Here is a 24400-nt window from a genome sequence, read left to right on the forward strand (position 1 = left end):
TTAGCTCTACTACAAGCCCTTGCCTTCAAAGGGCACAGGGCAGTATAAAAGATGCCTTGAAAGCAAAAAAAAGCTGAAGTCAGATATCAAGTAGGAAGGAAAAAAAAAAGCTCATAATCAATCCTTAATCCTCCCAGGCAGGCAGACAGTTAGACTGCAGTTTAAACACCTACAATTTTTCTTCTGGATCTTTTCCTCCTCCTCTCTTAATCTACTCATTTTCTAACTATTGCTGCCTTTACTTTACATTCCTTTTTCTCCTCCCTTCATGTCAAGGGAGATGACTTTTCAGTGGTAAAATGAGAGCAAGAAAATGGTAGCAATATAGATGTTTCTGGTCATACATTCCAATTCTGCATGTAATCTTTTACAAGTAACATTTCTATAAATGACAAAATCCCAAACTAATACAGCTAGAAATAAGCACACTTAATAAACAGGAATTCCATGATGGGCACATCCTTTATGAACTTCGTCACATGTATGTCATTAAGTTGTCTGTATGTTAACAGTGACACATTCTAGCATTTATTTTTAGCAGTTATTTATAGACACAGAAGGGCAGCATGTTTCAGTGCTGAAACTAAAATTGGACTTGTGAAACTGGTCCTGTACGACACAAAAATCTCAGTTTAAAGCAGAGAATATAGACTACCAGCATGCATTTATGAAGACACTGAATACTTCAGAGCCTTGGCTGTGTTCACTGATTGTCCTTGCTTGGACACCCTTTAACTGAAAAGGTTAGGCAAAGTAGGCAAAAATGCCTTGCCAAAGACTACAAAGCAGGTAAGTGACAGATGAAGCCTGAACCCAGTTCCCCAAAGCAAGAACAGGCTTTTGCCTTGTAAAAAAAGTTGTCTCCAAAGCCAATGCAACATGACTCAAAATTAAACTTGACGAAAACCAGTATATCCGTCTTACTCCAAATTAATTAACTACCCATTCGTTCCTAGAAAAAAAACTGAAATCCTGCTAAATCTATAAAGCTTTCAGCCAGTCTTGTAAAAATTTCGTGTACCTACTCACAAGGCATTTGTAGGCTTTTCTAAACTGTCTAGCAAAAGAATATTACTTTTCTATGTAACAGTAGTTAATTGTAAGGACATTGATAAACTGACTTCATAAAGCTGTCAAAATTCCGCTCAAAAGGCACTTTATCTCAAAGACCTATTCTACATCCCACAAGGGATGTACATCAGGAGAAGAAAAAGTCTAGTTTACATCACCAAACGCAAGCATGATTTTTCGAGCAGAACTGCTGTTACAGCAAGGAAAAAACAGATGTGCTTTTTGTTAATGAATCAAGCCTATGTTGTGTATTATCACACACTTATAAAGCATTCTGTACTTTCAAGACATGATATGAAAACCCCTCCTTTAGGGAGAAAAAGCATAAGTTTAGCTGTTTAGTTGCCACTGGTTCCCGAGGGAATAATTTAATTCCTAGAGGGAAATGGCACGAAACCCCAGACAATCAAATCCTCTGACCAGTAGGTGTCAGGCGATCTTTTAAACACTATAATACCTCCTTCAGATTTTCAGTAGTGCCTCACCGAAGAGGCTAACAAAGAATAACAAAATCCTCTATGCTCCCCACACCTGTAACAATGGACTCTTTGGGAGAATGTAAAGAATCCTCAGCTCAGAGGGGTCATAACTGTCTGCTCAGGGGAACTGAAACAAGTTAGAACAGTTACATTAAAAAATGTTAAACGCTTCCTAATCAGCAAATATTAACAAGTCAACTGAGCAGATTTACGAACTAGAAGTCCTTATGCACCGACCATTTTTTAAACAAACTTTGGGTTCGAAAGTATTAAAGCTGAGTACACATCTGCTGCGACTACACGCACCCAAATGCTACCCTGGGGTGCAAACAATTGCCCCTCATCCTATGTCCCACCTCCACCCTTTGATCAGCTTTTACAGACTGCAACTACATGCAAACAAGCAACGAGCACTTGAATCTCAGTCCTTGCCTCATGGGAAAGAGAGGTCTCACTCAGGTAGACATTCACACAATGGTATCAGCACTTCAATAAAAAAAAAAAGTGTTTCTCTACCTCGAGATTCTTGCTTTCAGAAACATGTTCTTTCCCACACCATGTCACAGTTCAAGTCTCTCACACTCTCCTCCTTTCGCAAAGCAAACCCTTACCTGTCACAGCTTCTGGAGACTTCCCAAGGAGATGGTCACCGCACAGCGGCAGTGGCACTCTGAGTCCTGGGGCTGTCCTGACCTGCCTTCAAAAGCTTGACTCAGGTAACCCTGCCCATCAACTAATCTCACTGTATAAAACAGGCTGTCTGCAAGGCTTCCAGAGCAGGGGCAAGATCCACAGCCTAGTAGGTTGGGTCACTGCAATCTTTGTTCCCCTGTCACAAGACAAAGCTCTCCTCAGGGCCTTAGACAGGAAGAAAAGAACTGGGAATCTTGGTAATTTCAGAAATCCACTTACTTGCCTTCATACACCCAAAAGAAAAGCAACAAAGATTTTAAGCATAGTATCCTGAAGGCTGAACAGAAGAGGAAAAAATGTACTCTTTGTTCTAATATTGCCTGTAAAGCTTTCCTTTCACAATTTTCTCATCCTCATGGGCACCTGAAGGAGTACAAGGGTGACAGGAGTTAATATATTTCCCTAAATAATAGTGAACCCAAGCTCCCCCTCCCAATTCTAGAAGTGCACTTCTAGAAGATGCAGGCAAAAAGCCATGGACCCGTAAATGCACTTAGAAGAGAAGACATTTCAGACTCTTCTTCTGGCATAACACAATCAACTATTCAGTATCACAAAACATCATAGCTTTCCTCTAAAATGAGGTAGCAAAGTTCATCATGAATGGGGAAGACCAAGATAATTTTTGGTTGTAGTCAAAATATACCAGAAGATGGACTTAATTTAAAAATTCCAAGCTTGAAGTTCATTTGAACCTTCTGGCTTACAGGTCTGGTGGTATATAAAACCCCTTCATGACCCTTCAGCTTCAGTAAATTATTTCCATCCCCACCCCCCTTTAATTTCCTTAACCTTTCCAATATATTTTAAGAGGTATTGTCTGTTTGCTGTCCCATATCTTATACCCAGTATTTCAGGCTTAGATAAACACACACCAAGTAATAGCCTAGATGCAAACACTGAACAAATTTTAGACTCAAAAATTTGTATCATTCATAAAGCCCGATGACATGCTCTCTCTCAATACAAGTGACATTTTTAATAGCAACCCAAATAGGTTTGCGAGGCTCTGACTTCTAACGCTCTAGGGGTAACGTTTGAGACAGGCTTAAAGTATGATGTGATCATTTTTTTCTACTGCAGAGACTTACAAGCCTGAAGGCCTTGAACTTTCTTTTTGTTGTACAGACAGAAGGCTTTCAAAATTAGGCAGGAAACACTTTAGGCAACGATATTTAGATAGATCTGAATGAGAAGCTGACTTTATCAACTATGAGCTGGTTATAAGGGCTGCAGAATGGTTGGTTATACTTAGTACTAGAATGAAAAATACACATTGACATCTAATGAGGGAAGGGAGGGGAGACAAACAGACCAAACCTCAGGAAATTCTATACTAGCTTTCTAAATTGGAAGGGCTCCACAGGGAAAATTTCTACTAAAAATAATCAGAATTCATAACAAAAACAACTTCAAGATTGAAGGAGAAGCAAAGCGCTACTCTTCCACTACATGGGGGGAATCCAAAGTTTTGCAAGTTCTATCCTCTCTAGGATGCATCTAATTGAGTGTGAACTAAAATAACTTCATTTAAGCTCCTAGGAGTTAGATGACCCAGATCACATGAGACCTTGACCCTTTGCATGGCCTTAGTGCATTCAGTATATTCAGTATTTGGCAACATGCTGACAAGAAAGCCAAAAAGCAGCAGACTTATACCAAAATATACTGTGTTACATTTCCTCCCCCACCCCCTGGCAAGCCCCAAAACCCTACTTAATAAACTATTGGTAGAAATTTCTGATGTAAAGCTATCAACCCAAAACTCTCTTGGGTAACATTATGTTTAAGGATGACTGGATACTAGCCCACAATAGAACACAAATTTTTCAATTAGGGTAAAATATGGCTTATAAAAGTAATTTTTTAATGGATGGAATTTTTTTAAGATATCCAGGTATATACATTTTTTAGAGGTACTTGATGTGATTTTTCAAAGGTAATTAGACAGACAATTAAAATGAGACAGCTAGGTACCTAGGTGCCATGATATTCCTGGAATGCATTTTAACACTTTCAAATATCTGGTTCTTAATGTAAGAATATTTTTAACCACTATATTACTGAACTTGCCTAGTTATCTGTAGAAAAATAAAGACCATCTGTGCACAAACAGGCTCTTTCATACCACTAGCACACATTTCATCACAGTGCAGAATACTGGTACTGCAAAAGTAAACATATATGCTCATTTTTTTTTTATATAAAGATCAAAAGGGCAAGGAGTAGTAGGCTGCAGTATTTTACTTTTCTGATATTAAGTAGACATTCTCCACCTTAAAAGTACAAACTCAGGAGACCGATCAACACCAAGGAGAGATCCAACTCCAGCCTGAAGCAGGGGAAAGGTGCCACAGCACTCGACAGATGAGAGCGCCCAGAACGGGGCCAATGCAGGGCACCTCAGCCCACTGCACCCTCCCTCGGGAAGCCTGCGTTTGAACACAACACTGCACTACAAGAGAAGGTACTGTACTTCTATTTTACCTTCTTGAAAGCTGTACTGTCTGCAGCGATAGAAAATCCACCACGTGTCAGATCTGGTGCTATGCTGAACAAAGAAGAGAGATGAGCCAGCCACACAAAACTGCTGTTTTAAGACACAGTTTTGTCATTTTTACTCACACCATTAGACTCTCAAGCATAAAAATATTAACTCATGCTACTTCAGACTATACCTTTAGTATTTAAATTATATCTACTTGAATCCAATTAAGCTTCTAGTATGAAGAACAGATTTTCTTACTTGTGGTTGCTCCTAACAAGGTATCAGAATATTATAAAGTATATCTAAAGTAACAAATTAGGTATGTAATAAAATTAAGCAACAATAATTGACAACACCTGGATTTTAGAGCAAGGTCAGAGGACATGCTTGTCAGGACACTCACTCTAACAACTGGAGGAGAATTTTTAGAAACAACATTACAGCATCAACTCCTTAATTTTCACCCAAAAAACCAGAAGGTTCTTCCTGCCCGTCCTCTCCCCCAGCACCTTGACTGCATGAGAAAGGACGGCCACAAAGTCAGCAGCTCTCATACTGCATTGCAGTATTAACACTGGGCAGAAAACAAACTTGCATACAAGATTTGGACATGCTGTGCCGATTCAAAGGCAGGAATTTTACCAATAGGGCTATGCTGACATTTAGAAAGAAGCAAAGCCCAAATACTACTTCTGAGACAACATCACATTAATATATAGCAATAGAGAAAAATATCTTTAAGATGCTATTTTCAGTAACAATTTAACTACCTGTTTGCAAGGCCAAGCCAGACCTGGTAATCAAACGCAAGATCCTTATCTGACACACTGTATTCACCTATAATGCACCTGCTTTGTTTTAAATAAAAAGAACTTAATGGTTTTCAGCATTTCTTAAATACCTGTCCATGTAGCAGACCGTTCTGTCTTAGCTATGTCACAGCAGTTTTGTAGACAAAGTTGTTAAAAGAGACAGGAAACGGCTGGGGCATATTTGCAAGGAAACCAAACAGCCTGGGTTTGATTTCTCTTTGCTGAAGTGTTGTTCATTATTAACATGTGGCTGACAAGATCTTAACCAGGTAGTAATTTAGTTCTTTGTGATCATACTAACATTCCTCACTTAGAAATGACACGGACAAATAACACGTATAAGATTCCCCACAGCTCTCTGCATTCAACACAACAACAAACAGCTTTTTTAAAGGTTCTTCAAAGCCTGTATCCGTTTTATTGAGGAGTAACCGGCTTTAATAAAGAGATTGATTATGCAGCAGTTCAGACTGGTAGCTTCTATTAAAAAAAAAAAGCAGTCCCTTGATTTTTTTATGTATTTTCTACAGTTATTTTACAGGCAACAGTGCTAGAATAGCAATACATATAAAAATCTATAAGGAAAAATATTTTCTGTGATAAAAAATAAGTCCACTTATCCACTATTTCACTCTACTATTAAAATTTTTAAATTCTGGAGCCTAATCTCCATCTAACAGCGCATGCTTTAATGAATTAAAACACTAACACCCTACAAGACAAGCTATTGATTAAAAAATAAAGGGGAAAAAAAATAATAGGAAAATGAATCTGTGCCCCCTACAGCAGCCTGGTTAGGAAGCAGGCAAAGAAGTTAACCTGGAGTTGTTTTATTAGTCCGAATGAGATGGAGAAGGGAGAGCACAAGCCGTTAACGCTGTTAGCGTGCTCCCTCGGCCCGGAGCACAGACAAAGAGCGGAGCTGAGCACACCCACCGCCGCCGCGGGGTGCCCGGGCCTGACGGGGCCTTACCGACCGCTCCTCACCCGCCACCGCCTGCCCCACCGCCGGGCTCGCACCGCGGCTGGCTCCGGGCCCTGCCGCGTCCCCGGGCCCGGCCGTGCCCCCGCCTCCCGGACGCTTACATAAGGCCGGCAGTCGCGGGACCGCCCCGGGTGAGCGCTTTCGGCAGGGACGTAAATAAACGGCTCCACCGGCTCGGCATGCCCCTCGCCGGCGGACCGCCCAGCTGCGGCGCCGGCTGCGTGGACGGCGCACCTCTGCCACCGGATCCCCTCAGGGCCGGGCCTCCCCTCAGGCCGCTCCCGCCGCCAGCCCACCCCTCCTCAGGCCCCAGGTCCCCTCAGCCACGCACACCAACTAACCGTGCCCCACCGCCACACGCCGGGCCAGCAGCGCCGACTGACCTGGCCGAGACCCGCTCCCGGCTTCCCAACCCCTTTAGCGTGGGGCTGCAGGAAGCGCCGGACGGGCAGCCTGCCCCTTCTCCCGCGGTCGGGGTCGGCAGCCGGTACCGGCGCGGCGGGGGTCGGGGGGGAGGGAGGGGGCGGCCGCCAACCGGTTCCAGCTGCCCCCGACCGAACCGGGGAGGGGCGGCGGGGCGCGGGCGGCCCCACGTGACCTCGCCGACGCGTCGCTCCCCGAAGGTTCGGCCCCGCCCTCCCCGCCGCAGCCAATAAGCGGCAAGCAGGAAGGGCGGGGAGGACCGTGCCGTTTCCTCGAAAGCCCTGGGACTGGGAAGGGGGCGTGGCCGGGGCGTGAGGGGGCGGGGCCAATGAAGGCGCGGTGGGAGGGGGCAACCGGCCGGCGGGAGCGCTCCACCCTCCCCAGCTCTTCTCAGGGCCCGGCACCGGCCGCTCCCCGCATCGCAACACGCCCAAGTGCCGAGCGTCATCCCCCCGGTACCTCCCGCGGGGAACGGCAGCGCCCTCCCGCCGCTGGGCCGCCAGCCCAACCCTCTCAGGCCCCAGGTCTCGTCAGCCGCGCGCACCAACCAGCCGTGCCCCGCCGCGACACCCCGGGCCGGCGGGGCTGACTGACCTGGCCGAACGCCGCTCCCGGCTTCCCAACCCCTTGGCGCGGGGCTGCGGGCGGCGCCGGCCAGGCTGCCGGCCCCTCCTCCCGCGGCCGGGGGCGGTGGCCGGTACCCGGTACCCGAGGGGCGGGGGGAGGGGGGTGGGCGCCAACCGGTTCCAACTGTCCCCGGCCGAACCGGGGAGGGGGCGGCCCCACGTGACCTCGCCGACGCGTCACTCTCCACGGCTTACGGCCCCGCCCCCCGTCGCAGCCAATAAGCGGCGAGCAGGAAGGGCGGGGCGGGGACTGTGCCGTTTCCTCGAAATCCCTGAGTCTGGGGAAGGGGGCGGGGCTAATGAGCGAAGGGGCGTGGCTTGCATGAGGGGGCGTGGCTTGCCTGAGGGGGCCCTGAGGGAGGTGAGGCGAGGTGGCGGGTATGTGGGGCTGTGTGGGACAAGGGGGATGCTGGATAGGGGTCTTGCTGAGGCGAGGCAGGCCTCCACGACCATTTTCCTACCCCCTGAGGTCACCTTGCCTCAGGTCAGGTCAGGTCCCCAGTACCCAGCCTGGGAGCGTGAGAGAAGGACAGGTAGTCCTCGAGGTTCGCAATGGCTCAGGCAGCTGTGAGCTCATGGCATCAGGGGCACGATGGCTCTGTCTGTGGTATGAAGGGGCCGGCAGCGTGCCTTTCTTGAGAAGGGCTTTGGACTCTGTGGATTTGGCAGTGGCTGTCTGTGTGTCCTGTGCAGGTGTCCCAGCCCCGCTGGCAGGCTGCAGCCTCCATTTCCTGCTGAAACATAGGGTGGCAGGAGCCGGTGCCCTCCTGCTCCCCACACAGCTGGGTTACAGAATCACAGAATGGTAAGGGTTGGAAGGGACCTTTAGAGATCATCTAGTCCAACCCCTTGCCAAAGCAGGGTCACCTAGAGCAGGTTGCACAGGAACGTGTCCAAGCGGGTTGTGAATGTCTCCAGAGAAGGAGGCTCCACAACCTCTCTGGGCAGCCTGCGCCAGTGCTCTGGCACCCTACAAGTTAAGAAGTTTTTCCTCATGTTGAAATGGAATTTCCTCCCAGGGAGCCCACTTGCTGTCATGCGGGTGCCTCTTCCTCTGCCCTCTTGTTCTGCCTCTTCCTCTTGTTGCCCCAGTCCCCAGTCGTGGCCAAAAGGGCTGTCATTCATGGTACAGTTAAAAACATGTCTTCAAAGCAATGGCACCAAAGCAAACCAATGTGGGAATGCCCATGCTGGAGTTCTGAAGCCACAGGCAGAGTTTAAGTGTGATACTTCTGTTTCAGGGTTGCTGAGACCATTGGTTGAAGACCCCAGAGGAGGCTTTGCTGCGCTAAAAGGTAGCTTTGTGTTTGTCACTATGACTTTGTGGCTTTCTGAGACCTGATTTTCTGAGAAAAAGGGTATCCCACTGTAATTCACCCAACAACGTATTAGAAATAAAGGGAAAATATTTTCCTCTGCTTTTTTTTTGAGGGAGCTTGTGCTCTATGGAGCACAACTATGGAGTTGTAATAGTATGACCGATCCTTTCACTCTAATAATAAGCTTGCATAAATAGTTTGGTAAGGAACTGGCTTCTGCTTTATACAACTTGTGTCAGCTGTCAAAGCAGCTGCAGTTTGTATATGTGTAAAAACCACTTATCCTGTCTTGCATTGGGAGTTAGCACCGTTAGAAGTATTCTGCTCTTTGCTGTCCTTCCATCCGTCGTTTAAATAAATAGATGACTATTTTCCATTCATTCACCCCCTGCAAATCCAGCCATGTGTCTAAGTAATTTGTGACACAGACCTAGATGCTGTAGGAAAAATGAATGTTAATATCAGATATTCTATTGCAGAGAAATATGTAATACTTCTGAATTGCTGAGGTCTTTATTTGAGTATTGCAAGATCAGAGTACCCTGCTTAAAGGAAAAAAAAAGATAGGTGAAGTTATGCAGTAAAAGGAAATGATAGCCAAAAGCAGTTTATTTTGAAGCCAAAAGGATAAGAGGAATTCTTCTGGGTAAGGAGGAGGGAGGGTTGGTGAAAAGTGCTTGTTGCAAAGTGAGGATTGTGTTAAACGTGAATGTAAACTACTCTAGTTACAAACACTTAGTAATTAAGCAAACAGTAGGAGCCATCACTTCTACAGGTGTAATCAACAGTGAGCTGAAGAAAGGAAGAAGAAACTTTAGAGAAAATACTATGTAGAAAAGTAATTGCCTACTTGTTTTCTCTTGCCCATTTTTAAGATTTATTAGTTCAAGTAATTTGTTTGAAAGCTGGGATAGAATTCAACACCTTCAAACATGCTTTGGTGTGTTAGATTTTTCAAAAATGAGTCTTTGATATGGTGACAGTCATGTTATAAAGTTGTATCATTAAATTTTTGTTAAAAATTAGAAGTATAACACTTGGTCTCTTTCAGCCCTAAGGTTTATTTCAAAAAATGCCTGGATCTAGTCAAAACTATTATTGCACTTCCTACAATAATTCATTATAGCTAAAAATTTAAGCCCTAAATGGATTCAAGAAATACTCATGTGTTCATTTTATTAAAAATGTACATCTTCCTATTTCTTCACCAAGATGAGAGAAGCTAATATAATCAGCTCAATTGAAATGCTTAGGGAATTTTCTTTTTCTCCTTGTAAACTTACGTGGTGGATTTCAGCTAAAAGCTGACATTCTGTCAAATAAACCATTTTTTAATTCTTCAGGAATCTTATAATAGTATATATTTATTCGTTTGGAAAGAATGTTAATAGGAATTTCTATGCTGCATTAAGAGAAACAGCTGATTGTAAACAGTGTAATTTGTCATGGCAACTTTCAAGGACTAATTTTCTCTTTAAAGGTAAGTTGAGTTTGTCAAAATCAGAGATGATGTTCTTCATTCTGTAATTGGTAAGGCTTTTCCAAGGGGAGAAATTTCGTTGAGCTGTACGATTCTTTTCTCTAAACACTTAACGTTACCATGATTGCATCAGTAGGGCGGCTCTTTGGGTGGAGGCAAGTTGATTGCTCTCTACTCAGTCTCAACCTGTGAGATCCCCATCTTGCTTTGTTGTTAAGCCTTTCACTGAAATACAAATTTTAATAACTTCATTCCTGTAAATAATTCCACTGCACTACTTCTTGGTCTTGCTGAATAAAACAAAACCAACTACTTAAGAACGATGATTAAGCTTGTGCTCAGTGTACAGCAAGTAGGAAAAGGGTGGGATGGGAAATATTGTTATGTTTTGGCTTAACCTGAAAAAAGTCTACTTTTAATTAAGCTTGCCAGTGTACTTTTTTTTTTTTTTTTTTACTTTTTCTTAAGGAGTTGCTTCAATATGGTTGGATCAGATAAGGTCATACTTTGCCATGACGCAGCAGGCAAGTCTCAGCTACTCCTTAAGATAATATAAAACTGTACAGTAAATAGACCACGTAGATGAGTTTATAGAACTCTTCTTAAATATCTGTCCAAAAAGTGAAGATTGATGATCTGCTTTTCTTGTTTACATAGCAACAAAATAAAACGAAAGGGGGTTTTATATCATATAACCTGAGTTGAATTGAGCTCCTGTTTGCAAAAGTCCCAAAGAGATCCAGAAAGACAAGGCTACAAGATCAGTTTCAAGTGTGCAAACACAAACTCTATTTAAACTACTTGTGCACATGTTGGAAAGCATGTTTTCCCCTTTCCACTATAGTAGTTTCATAAGAAGTACTAGAACTTAGCCAGTGCTGTCTGGCAAACTGCTTTGTCTTTGTTTTGGCAGCAATGCTGTTGTGAAAGTAGTGAAAGAGCTAAAAGATGCTGTGTGCGTGCAGCCTCCCCAAACACTGTGGAAGCTGCCTTAAAACTGAACTTTGCTCCCATAAAGTGGGGTTAGAGGTGGTGTGTGCCATAGGCAGAATAACAAAGTAGCCTTGAGGCTGTACCAGTTGAGATGTGAAGCCCCATGGGATTTATGCAGCCTGTTTTTTGTAAGTAATGACAATAATACTTGCCCAAGTGCAGGAAATAAGTGATTGAGGCTGATGTATAGGACACACCAGCAAACCTGTACTAAAAAGGCACTAGAAAATGCGTTTGAGGTTTTATGTCCATTTCTGTAGCCAATGTAATATTTTCTTCAGCTGCCAGAATTATAGATTCAACCTATAAATCAAGCCTCATTCATACTATTAGTGATTATAAAGATTGTGAACATCAAATTATAGATGTGCTTCTTCCTCCTCCATAGATTGCATTATCAGTGCCAGTGAACTGCTTGTACCAACACCAGTGCTTGCAGCTGATGAAAGCTGTGTGTATTTAGATGAATTGCGCTCCTTATTTTACTGCACTTGATTTTTCTGCAGTTGCTCTGGCTCTGATGGGTTATTGTGAATAAAAATAGCTGGTAAAATTATGCAAATGAATGCACAGCATTAGGCATGGAGTATCTCGTTCGCTATTTTTTATGCTTTTGTAGAATCACTTATTCTTGAAAATGCACTTCTGACCTTTTCTCTGGCACTGAGAGTATTGCTGTATCATTATCTAATGTGAAATCTGGACAATTTACAGGCACTAAAGAAAAGCGATGCTGAGAGACTGGAAGGTATCAAGCAAGAATAAAAATTGCAAGGCAGCAGAACTGCTATTAGCATGGTAAAAGCCTCTCAGTCTCATGGAGAATGATGAGAAAAGATTATTAGAAAAAGGCCTGTTGTGCAATGGCATTTTCTCTGTAATGTATACTGTAATACAGTATAATATATTTTTCTCTGTGGACGAGTTAGCAGTTAGGGAGAAATGCATCAGAGAAGTGGGTGGTAAGAAATAAGCAAGAAGATAAGGCTGTGTTTAAAACTTTTTATATGCCTACAGTGGGCAAGCCTAGGAGATAAGCAAAAGGTGTGGAGGGAGGGGAGGAATGCAACTCTAGATTTGCAATAGCTCAGATTTCTCTTTGACTAGGGGACATTATTGCCTAATTATTAGGATTAGGTGTGCTGGTAGCAAGTGTGACAACATATCAGAGTGGTGGACAAGAGCATCACTAAGTACAAATGTAAAATGAAACCCTTATGTGGCCACTGTTAACAATTATCAAATTATAACATGAAAAAGAATAGTTATAGATATTTCACTTTCACCTGTAGGAAATTCAGTCATTTTCAAACACTTAATTTTCATATATAATCTGGCACCAGTGGTAGACAATTTTACAACATTTGAAAATTTAAAAAAAAATCCCAGGTGCTAACACAATATTGCAGAGAAGAGATTTGGATTAGAAATGAGACATTATAAAGTAGTCTTGAGAGTGCCCGAGCATGATTTGCTTCTTGATCTAAGCTGGTTTATAGTTTCTGAAATGACACATGTATAAGTTTTATTGTGAAACACCTAAATAAAGAACTAAAATACCACACCATCAAAGCACCACATTTAAACTGGCCAGAGTCGATTACAAATATGAAACTTTTGGGGTTTTTTATATAACTAAATCAAGTTATATAGTAAGTTTTATGTGCGTATATAACCTAAATTATATAGTATGTTATATACATAACTTTTTGTCTTATTTTTGTATATATAAACATACATGCGGTGTTCTCTGAACTCCTAGCTCTGTCTGCCTACCATTTACAAGGCATTCTCTTGTGTTCTTTTACAAAACCTTCTTGTGTTACAATCTTTACCTCGTTGTCTCTGAAATTGTACTCAAGACCTCCCATGTTCCTTTTGTCTGCAGCACCCATTTCACTGTGCCAGAGACAAGGGTGGTCAGAACAACTGTGGTTGTGGAATATGACATGGATAATGTTGATTTTTTTTTTTCCTTTCTTTCTTTTTTTTTTTATGTTTCATCTCAACAACAGGGAGGAACACCTTCCCTAAGGTAAGGGAAGATGGGTTTTGGCTGTGGTGTGGTTCAAAATCCCATTTCAAAGGTCATGTTTGTGCTTGAAATGAAATGTGTGGCTGAATTTTATGCTCTGCCAGATAACAACAGTAGTGATGCAAGTGCTTCCTTTGGACTCAGCAGGTTTTGGTTGTTTTGTGGGATTTTGGTTTTTTTTTAATTAGGTTAGTTCTGTGTTGTGTCAGTGGGCTAAAAGAATTCAAAGCCAGGTTGGATGAATGTTAGAGCTGTCTGGGCACAAGTGGGAACATTGGCAGCTAGAAGTTAAATCCTCTTTAGCTGACAGGGAACTGCTTGCTGCGACAATGGAGCTGTAGAAAAAGCAGCTCAGAGACAGACTTATCATTTGAGGTTTGAAATGTAGGCAGGTATTGGTGAGCGACCTCAAAGAGGACTTCTGTAGGAGAATAGGAGAACTTATCAGTTACTTTACACCTATTCTGTATTCTTGGCTGTCTCTGTCACGCTCAGTCAATAGCTCTTGTAGCAGAATGTGCCTATTCTGTCCATAGCATTGAACATGTCCAAAAATCAGATATTTTTTTTTTCTAAGGCTAACAAGATACAAACCAAAAAAGCTTTTTGGAGCAATTCTAGCTCTTATTCTCCTTGCTGGAAGGAAGGAAGAACTCCCATCTCCAAAATTCTGCAGATACATACAGATGTTTGTAACTTTGAAGATGACAACCTCCCTTGTTTTACAAATCCAGATTTACTTGCAAGTAGGTTGTTGCTCCAACTGAGTCTGACAGTTCTCCTCAGTGGTTGTCTCCTCATGAAGCTGTTCACAAGTTTGCCATTTGCATTTTAGTTATAAGAGCAACCACTACGAAAATGTAAGATCAGTGGTAAAACTGACATGCTGTACAGCTGAACAACGCATAGCATTTGTGTAACAGCATCAGCAACTGGTTTATCAGGTTCACCCCAGACATGTAAAGGATAGATAAACTTTTGAAACAGTAAAAAATTTATTGGAGCATCAGTTGGTTTCCTCACCAAAAAAAGAGTACCAGGACTAATGGTAACAAAATAAAAGCTGCAAAATCGAGGATTTAACTGGTGTGAGGTAGTGAGATCTCAAAGGTAGCTTGTTGGTTGGTGTGAATCCCTTTTCTGTGAATCACAGAAGAGTACTGAAAATCTCCCCAGCTGCTCTCAGCCGTGAGAGACCAAAAAGAGGTCAAGGTGTGCCAGGAGACGGGCCCGATTCCAAGCCTGTGTACAAAGGCAGCACAGATAAAGCTGCAGACAGGCCACAGACAGACCGAGGACTGATTAACTAAAATGTGCGAGGCTCTGTTTTGTTGGTGCTGTCAGCTCTGACAGCAGGATCGTGGCCACAAAACTCAGCTGCTGGTCACGACCTAGGGATGCTGCGTGTGGCTGGAAAACCACTGAAGGAGTAACCCTCCGTGCTGTCTTGCAACTCTTCCTCTTGGGACCTGGCCCTGGGGAGACATCAGGTGAAATAATGATTAAAATAATCTGTGGGGACGGCTCCCAGTGAGGAAGAGCTATGCTGCAATGCCAGAGTGCGTTTGGTCATCCTGAACCCGGGCCAGCACTCCACAAAACGCAGCAAGTGCATTCACTCTGGGTGCTACTGTCAAGAAATGGGGCACTGTTTTGAGATGTGACTATCAGTCACTTGAAGACATAAGTCACATGGGTTACTCTAGAAGACCATTTGGGCAGAAAGTATCTTGTTGTTGCACCTTGCATTTCTCTGGGCTGCAAAAAATCCCGCTGATTTGCAGGGAGGTAGTTTGTGGCTCCTACCAATTTCCTTAACTATTGCCTTGCGCTGAGACTGTGTTGCTCCATAAACAGCACCCATCTGCTTCCACAGTGGAAAAGTATTTACCTTTAAAATCTAGTGTTGAGTTATGGGCCAGTTATGCACTGTATTACAAAACTTTCGTATTCTTAAGGTATAAATAAATGTGTTAGCATGAGGAGTAAAGAGCACAGAAATGATTTCGTTTAATGTTAAAGGGAAGCCTGTGCCATTTCCCTGCTCTCTTCCAGAACAAGATGCAGTTGTAGTTATTTCCATTGTTTCCCTTCAAAGTATTGCTCCAAAGTTATACTCCTTAAAAATTTATCCAGTTTTTAACATTATTAAAACAAACCAGAATTCTAGTATCCTGGGGGCTCAGAACAGGAACTGTATTAAGGGATCATATAACACTCCAAAGACTTTTTGGAGACTAAGCAGCCACCTTTGTTCAGTGGAATTAGAACCACAGAACGGTTTGGGTTGGAGGGGACCTTAAAGATCACCTAGTTCCAACCCCCCTGCCATGGGCAGGGACACCTCCCACTAGACCAGGTTGCTCAAAGCCCCATCCAGCCTGGCCTTGAACACCTCCAGGGATGGGGCAGCCACAGCTTGTCTGGGCAACCTGGGCCAGTGTCTCACCACCCCCACAGTAAGGAATTTCTTCCTTATGTCCGATGTCTTTCAGTTTAAAACCATTACCCCTTGTCCCATCACTACACGCCCTGGTAAAAAGTCTCTCCATGTTTCTTATCAGCACCCTTAAGTATTGAAAGGCTGCAATAAGGTCTCTTAGAGTAGTGAATCCTGAAAAACAAACAACAAAAGCAAATGTGATCTTTCAGTGGGTTTCTCTTTTTGGCCCAGATCCCAGGACTGTGTGTATGCAGTCAAAATCTGTAAAGGCTCTTTGATGCTGTCTGAAATGAAGAGTCTTATAGGGAATGAGCGTTAAAAGGCACCTCCAAAATCCCATTCTTTCTACCCAGGGATGGAAATACTGGGAGGGTTTTGAACGGAGTAGGCTGGTTCTGAGACAAGGGGACCGCCTTGCCTCAACAAACTGTTACGTTAGCTTTCTAATTCCTTTATCCTATGGATCTTCTGCAAAGGATCCTGAACTAAGCCAAAGGTCAGGCTGAATTAAATCGAATTAATTGAAAAGATAGTAAATGAACCAGGATTTGACATATTCTGAAACACAATTTGTGACTCGTGCATAGGAATCATCACCTCCAGCTTCAGAGCCAAGATAAAAGTTTATTTTTTCACACTCTCAAAAGGAGGGAAGGGAATGATTCAATCAAAGCAGGAAAGGAAAAGCAGCAGTCACCAAAAAAAAGAGACAGAAAAATTCCTGGAAAAAAATATACAATGGGAAAGGATACAATTTAAAGCCAAAGCAAGGGAAACTGACCTTAATATGTTGTGGCTCCTCAGTCACTTATTTCCTGTTTATTTCTATTTACTTTGTTTTGCAACATGCTCCAGACCTTTAATATTTTCTAGTCTAAATAAAGAGTTATGGCTTGTTTTGTCAAATAACTTCACAAACAGCAGATGTTTTTGCAGAAATACATATTAAAAAAATGCTTTTTGTTTCAATAAAGAAAGCATTTTGCAAACTATTAGAGGCAAAACAAAGCTATCTTGTTTTTTCAGCTCACGCAGTTGCACAAAATAACTGCGCTGATCAGAGATGTTTTTATAGTTATTAACTGAGTTAAAACATTTTTTTAAAAGTGTTTTGAAATTAAATGTTACACGCTATGAAGATAAAAGTCTATCAGCATCTCTTCCCCACTTGTGTGGGACTAATGTCATGCTGCAGGCTTTCCCTCAGCAGTGGCACGTGAGCTCTGCCTCTCCTGTCCTGACTGTGCACCTCCTGACCTAGGACATTACGATCCTGTTTTGTGCCACTGGGAGGGTAAGAGGGCAAAATGGTGCAGGGCTCTTTCCAGATTTCAGTAAGAAAAGCCCAGCAACAAATGAACCAATGAAATAGCTATTTCGATACAACTGAATAAAAATAGGAACATAGATAGTGAGTAGATCTTACATCCCCTCAGGTGGGACAGACCCTGGATGGATTTTCCCTTGGCTTGCTGTGAAGATCCTATCTATGCTGTGGTGCCTTTTATTTTGCATAATGAACAAAACCATTTATCTTCTCCTGACAGCCTGGACTGTCACCACTCTCATATCACCCACCAGTGCATGGCACAGGCCAGCACGGGGCCCTCCAGCAGGTTCCCTTGCAGTGGCTACTCCTGTGTGTGACGCCTGGCAGGGCAGACATGGTCACTAATTCCTCCAATACAACATCTTCCATGAGGATCCCAATGCAGATCCCAAAGGCCCTTGCTACTTTGTCAATATTGTCCGAAACCAATTGATGAATTCAAAATGTACTGGGAAACAGGAAAATGTAAATGCACAGCCTAGGGACGTAAACTTCAAATTTCTTGGTGAACTGCACAAAAGAAATTAAGCATGTTAAAAAATAAAAAGAAAAATTGTCACTAGCTGAGAAGACAGCTGGGAGAATGACCTGCACAGAATAACACTGAGCTCCTGCCAAAACTTTTTGCCCTGGGTGACAATGTCACCTTTATTTGCCCAGTTACAGATAGGTTACGACCTCAGCGGTAACTTTTCAGACAGCAGCTCTTTTTAAAAATAGAACCATGGCTTTGCACTAAGAGCAGTTTTGCTTATAAGCTCAGGAAGCAGTGAAGCCTTGTGACTCATGGCCATCCTGACTTCATTATCTGCCTATTTCTAAACATTAATTAATGGCTGTAATATCATACTTTGTTTACTCTGCATCTTATCTCAGGGCTTCATCCTGCAGCCCTTATTATAGCCCTTGTGTTCAGTAGGACGGTTTGCATGATGGAGGATTATTCACGTGAACAACTTATTAACTGGAAAGCACCTGTAAAAGTCCCCTACAAGTACTCCACTTGGCTGTCCTCAACTCAACTCAAGAAGTAATTAGTTATTTGCTAAAGGCCTAATGCAATATCTGTATCCATCAATGAGTAGGTGTTGACTTCAGTATGCTTTAGTTTAGGCTTTAATACTGTGGTCTGTTATCCTCTGGGACCTGCTAATGACCTCCACATTGAATGTCTCTTTCCTGGAGGACAAGGGTTGGGAACATTGTGGAGACAGTACCCACAGCTGTCATGGGGGGAAAGGACCCTGTCTTCGTCCCAAGTCACCAAAGCCCACAAGGCCAGTGTGAGTGCGTGTTCCTAGTGTTTTGCTGAATCAAGGACCTTCAGTCCTAAGTGGTAGCAATTTCCAGGGGGTCACACTTATTACCCCGTGGGCCTTGTTTGTTCACACAAGGGTGTTGTTTATCTGCAGTCACCCTCCTTCCTTAATACCTGAAGCAGAGCTGACACTGTATTGGAAAGGGGAAAAGCAATGACACATGGGACATCAAATTATGGAGCCATTTGTCTGCTTTCCCATCTTTTCTGTGGAGTGCTGGGGTGAGTTCTGCAGCCCTCCACTTCTCCAGGGCAGTCCTGCATGAGTGAATAACTCACCTGGCAGAACGCCTAGCCCCATAAAGCATCTGCTGAACCTTTTCCCAGGAAGCAATTTAAGAGGTGAAGTCACAGCTTTTCCATCAGCAGTTTCAAATAATTTGATCAATACTGCAGAGGGCTGGTGTCACATGCATAATGCCAGGGTAAGGTGCAGAAACATCATGTGAATACATTCCTTTGATGCCAGGGTTTGCAAAACAGTTGAGCACCTTCCCATCACCAGCTTCAGACAAAGCCTCCTAACTGCATAGGTAGAAACCAAGCGTGATCTGCTCCAATGGCAAAATACAAAGCCTTTCCCTTGAGCCCTGCATGCCTTGTGTAGATAAGTCACACACATTTGGGCCAAGCCTTTGGCTCTGCCACCTCCACGTCATGCTGTCTATTTCTTTGTTCTCTTCCCCGCAGTGTATCCATTGTGTCTGTATTGTGCTACACACTTCACTGGGAGAACAACTCCAGCCAAGTGGAGAGCAGCTTGACCAGGGAAGACGTGGAAAGGAAGGAAGAGGAAATTAAGGTAATCAGGCTGTAATGTGCTGGATTATTTGGCACCTTGGGCTCTCTCCAATGTTTATACAGATTAAAGCAGCTGTTCCTCATCTATCCCAGGCAAGGACTGGACATGGTCCTGGGCAACCAGCTCTAGGTGGCCCTGATTGAGCAGGGGGGTTGCCCCAGATAACCTCCAGAGGTCCCTTCCTACCTCCACCCCTCTGTGATTCTGTGATCTCAGAGCTGGCTCGCGCAGGTTTCCCTTTGCAGAAGAAAAGTCCCATTAAGAAAAAAAGTTCATTAAGTCAGAGAAGCAGTGTTTTTCCCATCTGTGCCCACAATACCAGCAGGGAATGTGTTTAGGAAGTGAGAACATGTGGGGGAACAGCTCTGCCCCACCAGCTCCCACCTTTTATGCAGTGACCTGGGGAGGTGGTACTGGTTCTGCGGAGACAGAGGAGTTAATTCAGGAGTAATATCTCCCGGCAAAGATAGAGGAATTAATTTCAGAACGTGGCTTAGACACCACAAGGATGGGCTACATCTGGAAAAGCATGTAGAGCTAAATGACCATGTCTTTTCCAGGACACAAGAAGGATGCAAGAAATGGCTGTGTCTAAATTGAACACTAGCACAAGCCATATTATTGATAATCAGTTTAGAAAATGGAAACAATATATTCCTTTCTAGATCTTCATTCTATTTTCTGATGTTTGGGTGTTTCATATCTCAGAGTGCAAACAGGTAAACATGAACTGCTTTATGAACAGTAAAGTATCACTTTGACTGCAATTGTCTGTATTCAAAAGGCAAGAGGAAGTAATTATCATTGTTTACATCAGCCATTGCCTTGCAACTATTGTGTTAAGAGAACATGTCCTAGGATAATCAGTGTTTTATAACTGTGTTTTTTCCTTCTAAAGTGTTTAATCTTTATGTCTTCAAATGTCTTGTGGTGTGACCAAGTCTTGCACAAAGGCAGATAAAATCTTAAAGTTGGAAAACAGGTGAAGAGTTTGTAGAGCTGAGAGTTAGGGAGGAACTATATTTTTCTTTAATGATACTCATATTGCAACAAATAGATGTGACTTTATTATTTTCCCAGACAAAATGCCACATCATATATTGCACTTCTAAGTTATCTAACATAACAGTATCTTGGATAAGGATAGCAAAGGACGCATGGGGTATGAAGGCTGGATGATAAGGGAAGACCAGAGAGCACAGATAGAATATTCTTTAAATAGAAGAAGCAGTTTTCCTGAACAAGTTAAAAAAAACCAGTAAGACCAGTCTCTAAATCCAAAATGCATGTGCGTTTTCTTTCTTACTTGTCAAAGTGGTGAACAATGGTTAATTTTGAGTTTGTAATGTAAACAGAATTTGGTAAAAATCTCTGGAAAAAGAAATCACTTGTTTGAGATTCCATGTTATACTTTTGCTCGATAGACAAAGAAATGCAAATGAAATCCCTGATTCATCAGGGGAATGTGTTCTGCGTTTCATCCAGGAGCAAGATGAGATCATTCTAAATCCCAGAGCTGCCTCACGGCACATATATGCAATAACCAGTTTATGAATGAGCAGAAATGCACGCCATGCCCCTTCCTCTCAATATATAATGTGCATATTTTTTGCTGTGATGGCACCATAGAGGAGTGTACTTTTTTGGACTTTTAATACTAGTTTCACTCTTTTCGTCATATTTTTACTCTTTTCACCCCTCAGTCAGACCACTTGCACCCCTTAGATGCCTCTGCTCCTCCAGAGCAAGGATATAGACAAAGAAAACAACCTGCTTCTCAAAGAAAGGTAAAAGGAAAGCTGACATGGCAGCTTTTAGACCCCAGAAAGCTCAGTAAATCTCATTAGACCATTCCTAGAAATCTCAGAACTTGAATCCCGCACTTGGGCTCTGTGGCTCCAGCTGTGCTGGGCCAGCACTTGAGAGCAGCGTCCTGGCCACTGTGCTTTGTGGCCTTAAGAACGGCAATCAGGATATGAGTTGTAGACAGCGATGTCTCCTGCTCATGCTTCATCCGTGCGACAGGCAGGCAGATACATGCCTCCCTTGTTTTGCAGAGACTTACAGACAGCCTCTGCGAAGACTTACCACTACCTATTGGCCCAGGTGGGTTTAACTCCTAGTACAGAGCTATTTCATCCTGGACAGATCTCTTCTCTGCAGTAATGGCACGTTTTTCCTTAAGGGACTGGTCTTTTAAAATATGGCTTATAGTAAATACAATCTCCTCTCCATTTAAGGGGATTGCATTTATACAACCTGTCATAAAAACTGCCAGCAATTTTCTGTGGAGAGGAGGAGGAGGAAGAAGGAAGAGGAATGTTAGCATTAGGACTTCAATTACCAGTGGGAAAGGCTTCGCAAGGAGAAAAATGTAGGATTTGACTGCAAATTTGTGTTAGTCAGTCCCAGAGCTGCTGCATAAAGACGTATTCCTTTGTATGCTGTGAGTAACAGGTACACATGAAGAACTGAGAAAATGGTTTTGTCCCAAAACTCATGGGATCATTTACCCACTGTACAAGCCAATAACACAAAGAGTCGAGGTATTAGCTATTTATTAGCAGTTCTGCACAGAAAAGTGTGCTAGGGGGTATCTCCGCAAAGCTAGCACACCCAGCATTGAAACAATCGTTCATTTATACATTGTAAATTAGCATAATTAACATACCCATTGTTTATCAACTTTTTACTGGTGCTCATAATTCCTTATCTTGAAGCTGATGGGTGTAAAATTGTCCTCATCTTCAATTAAAGGTATAGTGTCTCTTAATTTTACTGCACAGACTCAGTGGGTGAGGGTCTTCAAGCAGAGGTGGGTATCCTAACTTCTAGAGGTGTATTATAGTTAGCCAAGTTCACCTTAAGGATGCATTTCATGCAGTATAGCCAGGTTTCTTGGGCAATCAGCCCACTGAAGTTTCTGCTACCCGGTTGTAGGTCCGGTTGTTCCTTCCATCCCATTGTCTTGTAAAGAATCATTTACCCAAATGATTTACAGAGTAACAGTCATACAGGTTTCAATATCAATTGTACTTGACTCTAGGACTCAAGTGTATTGTCAGCACAAAATGCACACTTTCAAATAAATGCCAGGAGTTTTCTGGTGCAACACAGGCAAGTTCCTTCAGCTGCAGGCAAACCGGGCCGATGGCCAGCCAGGGGAGTACCTCCAGTTCACCTGTCCTTTTCATCCCCAGTTCCGCCTATCTGCTTGCCATGGTGTTTCTAAGTTTACTGCCTTGACAGTTATCTTGTTTGATCTCTTCAGTTCTTCCTCATACATCCAAAGCATGAAATAGCTCTTTCACCTTTTAAATTCACCAGTCAGGAAATAAGCGACACTTTATTGCCACACTTTTTTGCCAGTTGAGTGGCACAGATCTATCACAAAACAGGAAGCAGATTTTTGCCTAAGTATGGCAAGTACTGGCAAGGTCCGGTGGTGGGTGTTAACTTGGTGTGATAATACTTGTGAGCGATAGGCAACTGGGGCACACCTGCGGAGGAGCCCACAGTGGGTGGCCAGAAATCCTCATGAGAAACTGTGCCTCAGTGTCTGGAAGCTGATGAAGATAAGGCCTGAAATGTTGTCTGCCAGATAACAAAAATGAGTTAGGGATAGGTTTTAAAAAAACATCATATACTTCTCTTGACCCAAGCTGGAATGCTGGTGAGAGACTACAAAATTGGGAAAGACCACTTCGAGGAATGCTCAAAGTATCATGGTGAATTAAATAATTCTGCTTGTTTTTAATCAAAACCTGAGTCCTGTTCCTGTTGAGCTGGGAGTCCTCCCTCTACTCCCTCTACTTCTAACATGGACCAGAACCAGCATCAAAAATTGGTGCTGTCTTATACAAGCCTTGCCATGGGTCTGTGTTACTGGAAGTAACCGCTTTCTGATACAGTTCCCAGAGTGGCCTGCACAATTCCCAAACTGAAAGAAACTGCAGCTACAGCAGAGACCTTTTCCCAGCAAACAATTCAGCTCATTTGGTTATTTGCACAGGTAGTTAGGCTTGCAGTCAGATATACACAATGGGGAAGGAAACAGATGAAGACAGAGGCTGAAGAGGCTAAAGTTTACACAGGGGCAGGGAAACCAAGACAAAAATAACAAACTCCAAACCCTTTGTTTGCTTTTGTTGTCTGTCTACACGTCTTTGCAGTTCAGCTGCAGGCATTCAACATCTAAAATGGTGATAAGATCTTGTATTCTCTTAGATTTTTTCAAAGGTGTGGAAAGGGTTCAGATGCCAAATTTAAGCCCACAGACATGATCTCAGCAACAGCTTTTTTTGTGTTCCCACCATAAAAAACAAAGGCAGCGATATTTATAAATAGATTTTCTTGTTGTGATGGGTGACTTCAAAAAGCATGGTCTCTCTGTGCCTGGGAAACAGCTGCCAACTGATTTGTTTCTCATCCTTGCAGAGCAAGGGAGGAGTGGCAGCCAGGCTGGCCAACTTCAGGAGAAGAACTGGAGCTGCCAGACCCAGGTCAGTGCAGTTCAAGACACTAATTATAAATACTGTTTTCTGTGTACTCAGGGAAGCTGTGACTGTTTCCTTGACCAAGAATATCAGCTACAGTTTCCTGAAGCGTCGTAGATATTTTACACCTCACAGGCAAAAAGACCCTCAGACAGGCAATGATCTTGCCACACTCCTCCCAGGGACAGCACAGAGCACAAACATCAGTTTACCCAGGAGGAAAGGGATGCTTTTATGGGTAAGATTTGTTCCACTGCCCATAATATCCATCTACAGTCAAGCATCTGCTTTACTCTCCCCTCCTCATCATGGGAGGAGAAAGGATCTCTAGAACAGGGTTATTCTGAATTGTTTAGGTGTTTCCCTTAGGATGTAATAAGCAGCAAGTCAGACATGCTTGTTGCCCTCCACTGACTGAAAATTTGCTCGGTTTACTTAGACCCAGGAGCCTACACTGTTGGCATTTCAGGCAAAGACAGATGAATCTCCCATACTGCTCCACGAACACAAAGCCCAGCTCATTGCAAGCATGAACCCAAACTTTTCCAAGGTCAGCTATATCCTTGTAAGGTGCTCAGGGAGCCAGTTTCCAACAAGAAAGCTGGAA

At 43.1% G+C, this 24400-nt stretch overlaps 2 protein-coding genes across 11 annotated transcripts in view; one reads left to right on the forward strand and one right to left on the reverse strand.

The window, feature by feature from the left end:
• The window catches only part of GPCPD1 (glycerophosphocholine phosphodiesterase 1), a 48890-nt gene extending 41210 nt beyond the window's left edge, over positions 1 to 7680 (reverse strand). The window contains exon 1 of one of the 7 annotated variants that reach the window (XM_054196410.1): positions 7546 to 7680. The gene's annotated coding sequence lies outside the window, so the exon portion shown is untranslated. Of the gene's footprint in view, positions 1 to 2161; positions 4657 to 4730; positions 4750 to 6516; positions 6539 to 6869; positions 7079 to 7545 lie in introns of those variants that run through there. The other 6 variants (XM_054196409.1, XM_054196408.1, XM_054196413.1 and 3 more) reach the window with 6 other exon arrangements.
• The window catches only part of CHGB (chromogranin B), a 109541-nt gene continuing 92738 nt past the window's right edge, over positions 7598 to 24400 (forward strand). Inside the window, exons 1-5 of one of the 4 annotated variants that reach the window (XM_054196394.1) lie at positions 7598 to 7655; positions 8271 to 8382; positions 8819 to 8872; positions 13385 to 13404; positions 19186 to 19297. The gene's annotated coding sequence lies outside the window, so the exon portion shown is untranslated. Of the gene's footprint in view, positions 7656 to 8270; positions 8383 to 8660; positions 8873 to 13384; positions 13405 to 17870; positions 18465 to 19185; positions 19298 to 24400 lie in introns of those variants that run through there. The other 3 variants (XM_054196389.1, XM_054196390.1, XM_054196391.1) reach the window with 3 other exon arrangements.

Source organism: Rissa tridactyla, chromosome 3 (genome assembly GCF_028500815.1).
Source record: "Rissa tridactyla isolate bRisTri1 chromosome 3, bRisTri1.patW.cur.20221130, whole genome shotgun sequence".
NCBI classification, from domain to species: Eukaryota; Metazoa; Chordata; class Aves; order Charadriiformes; family Laridae; genus Rissa; species Rissa tridactyla.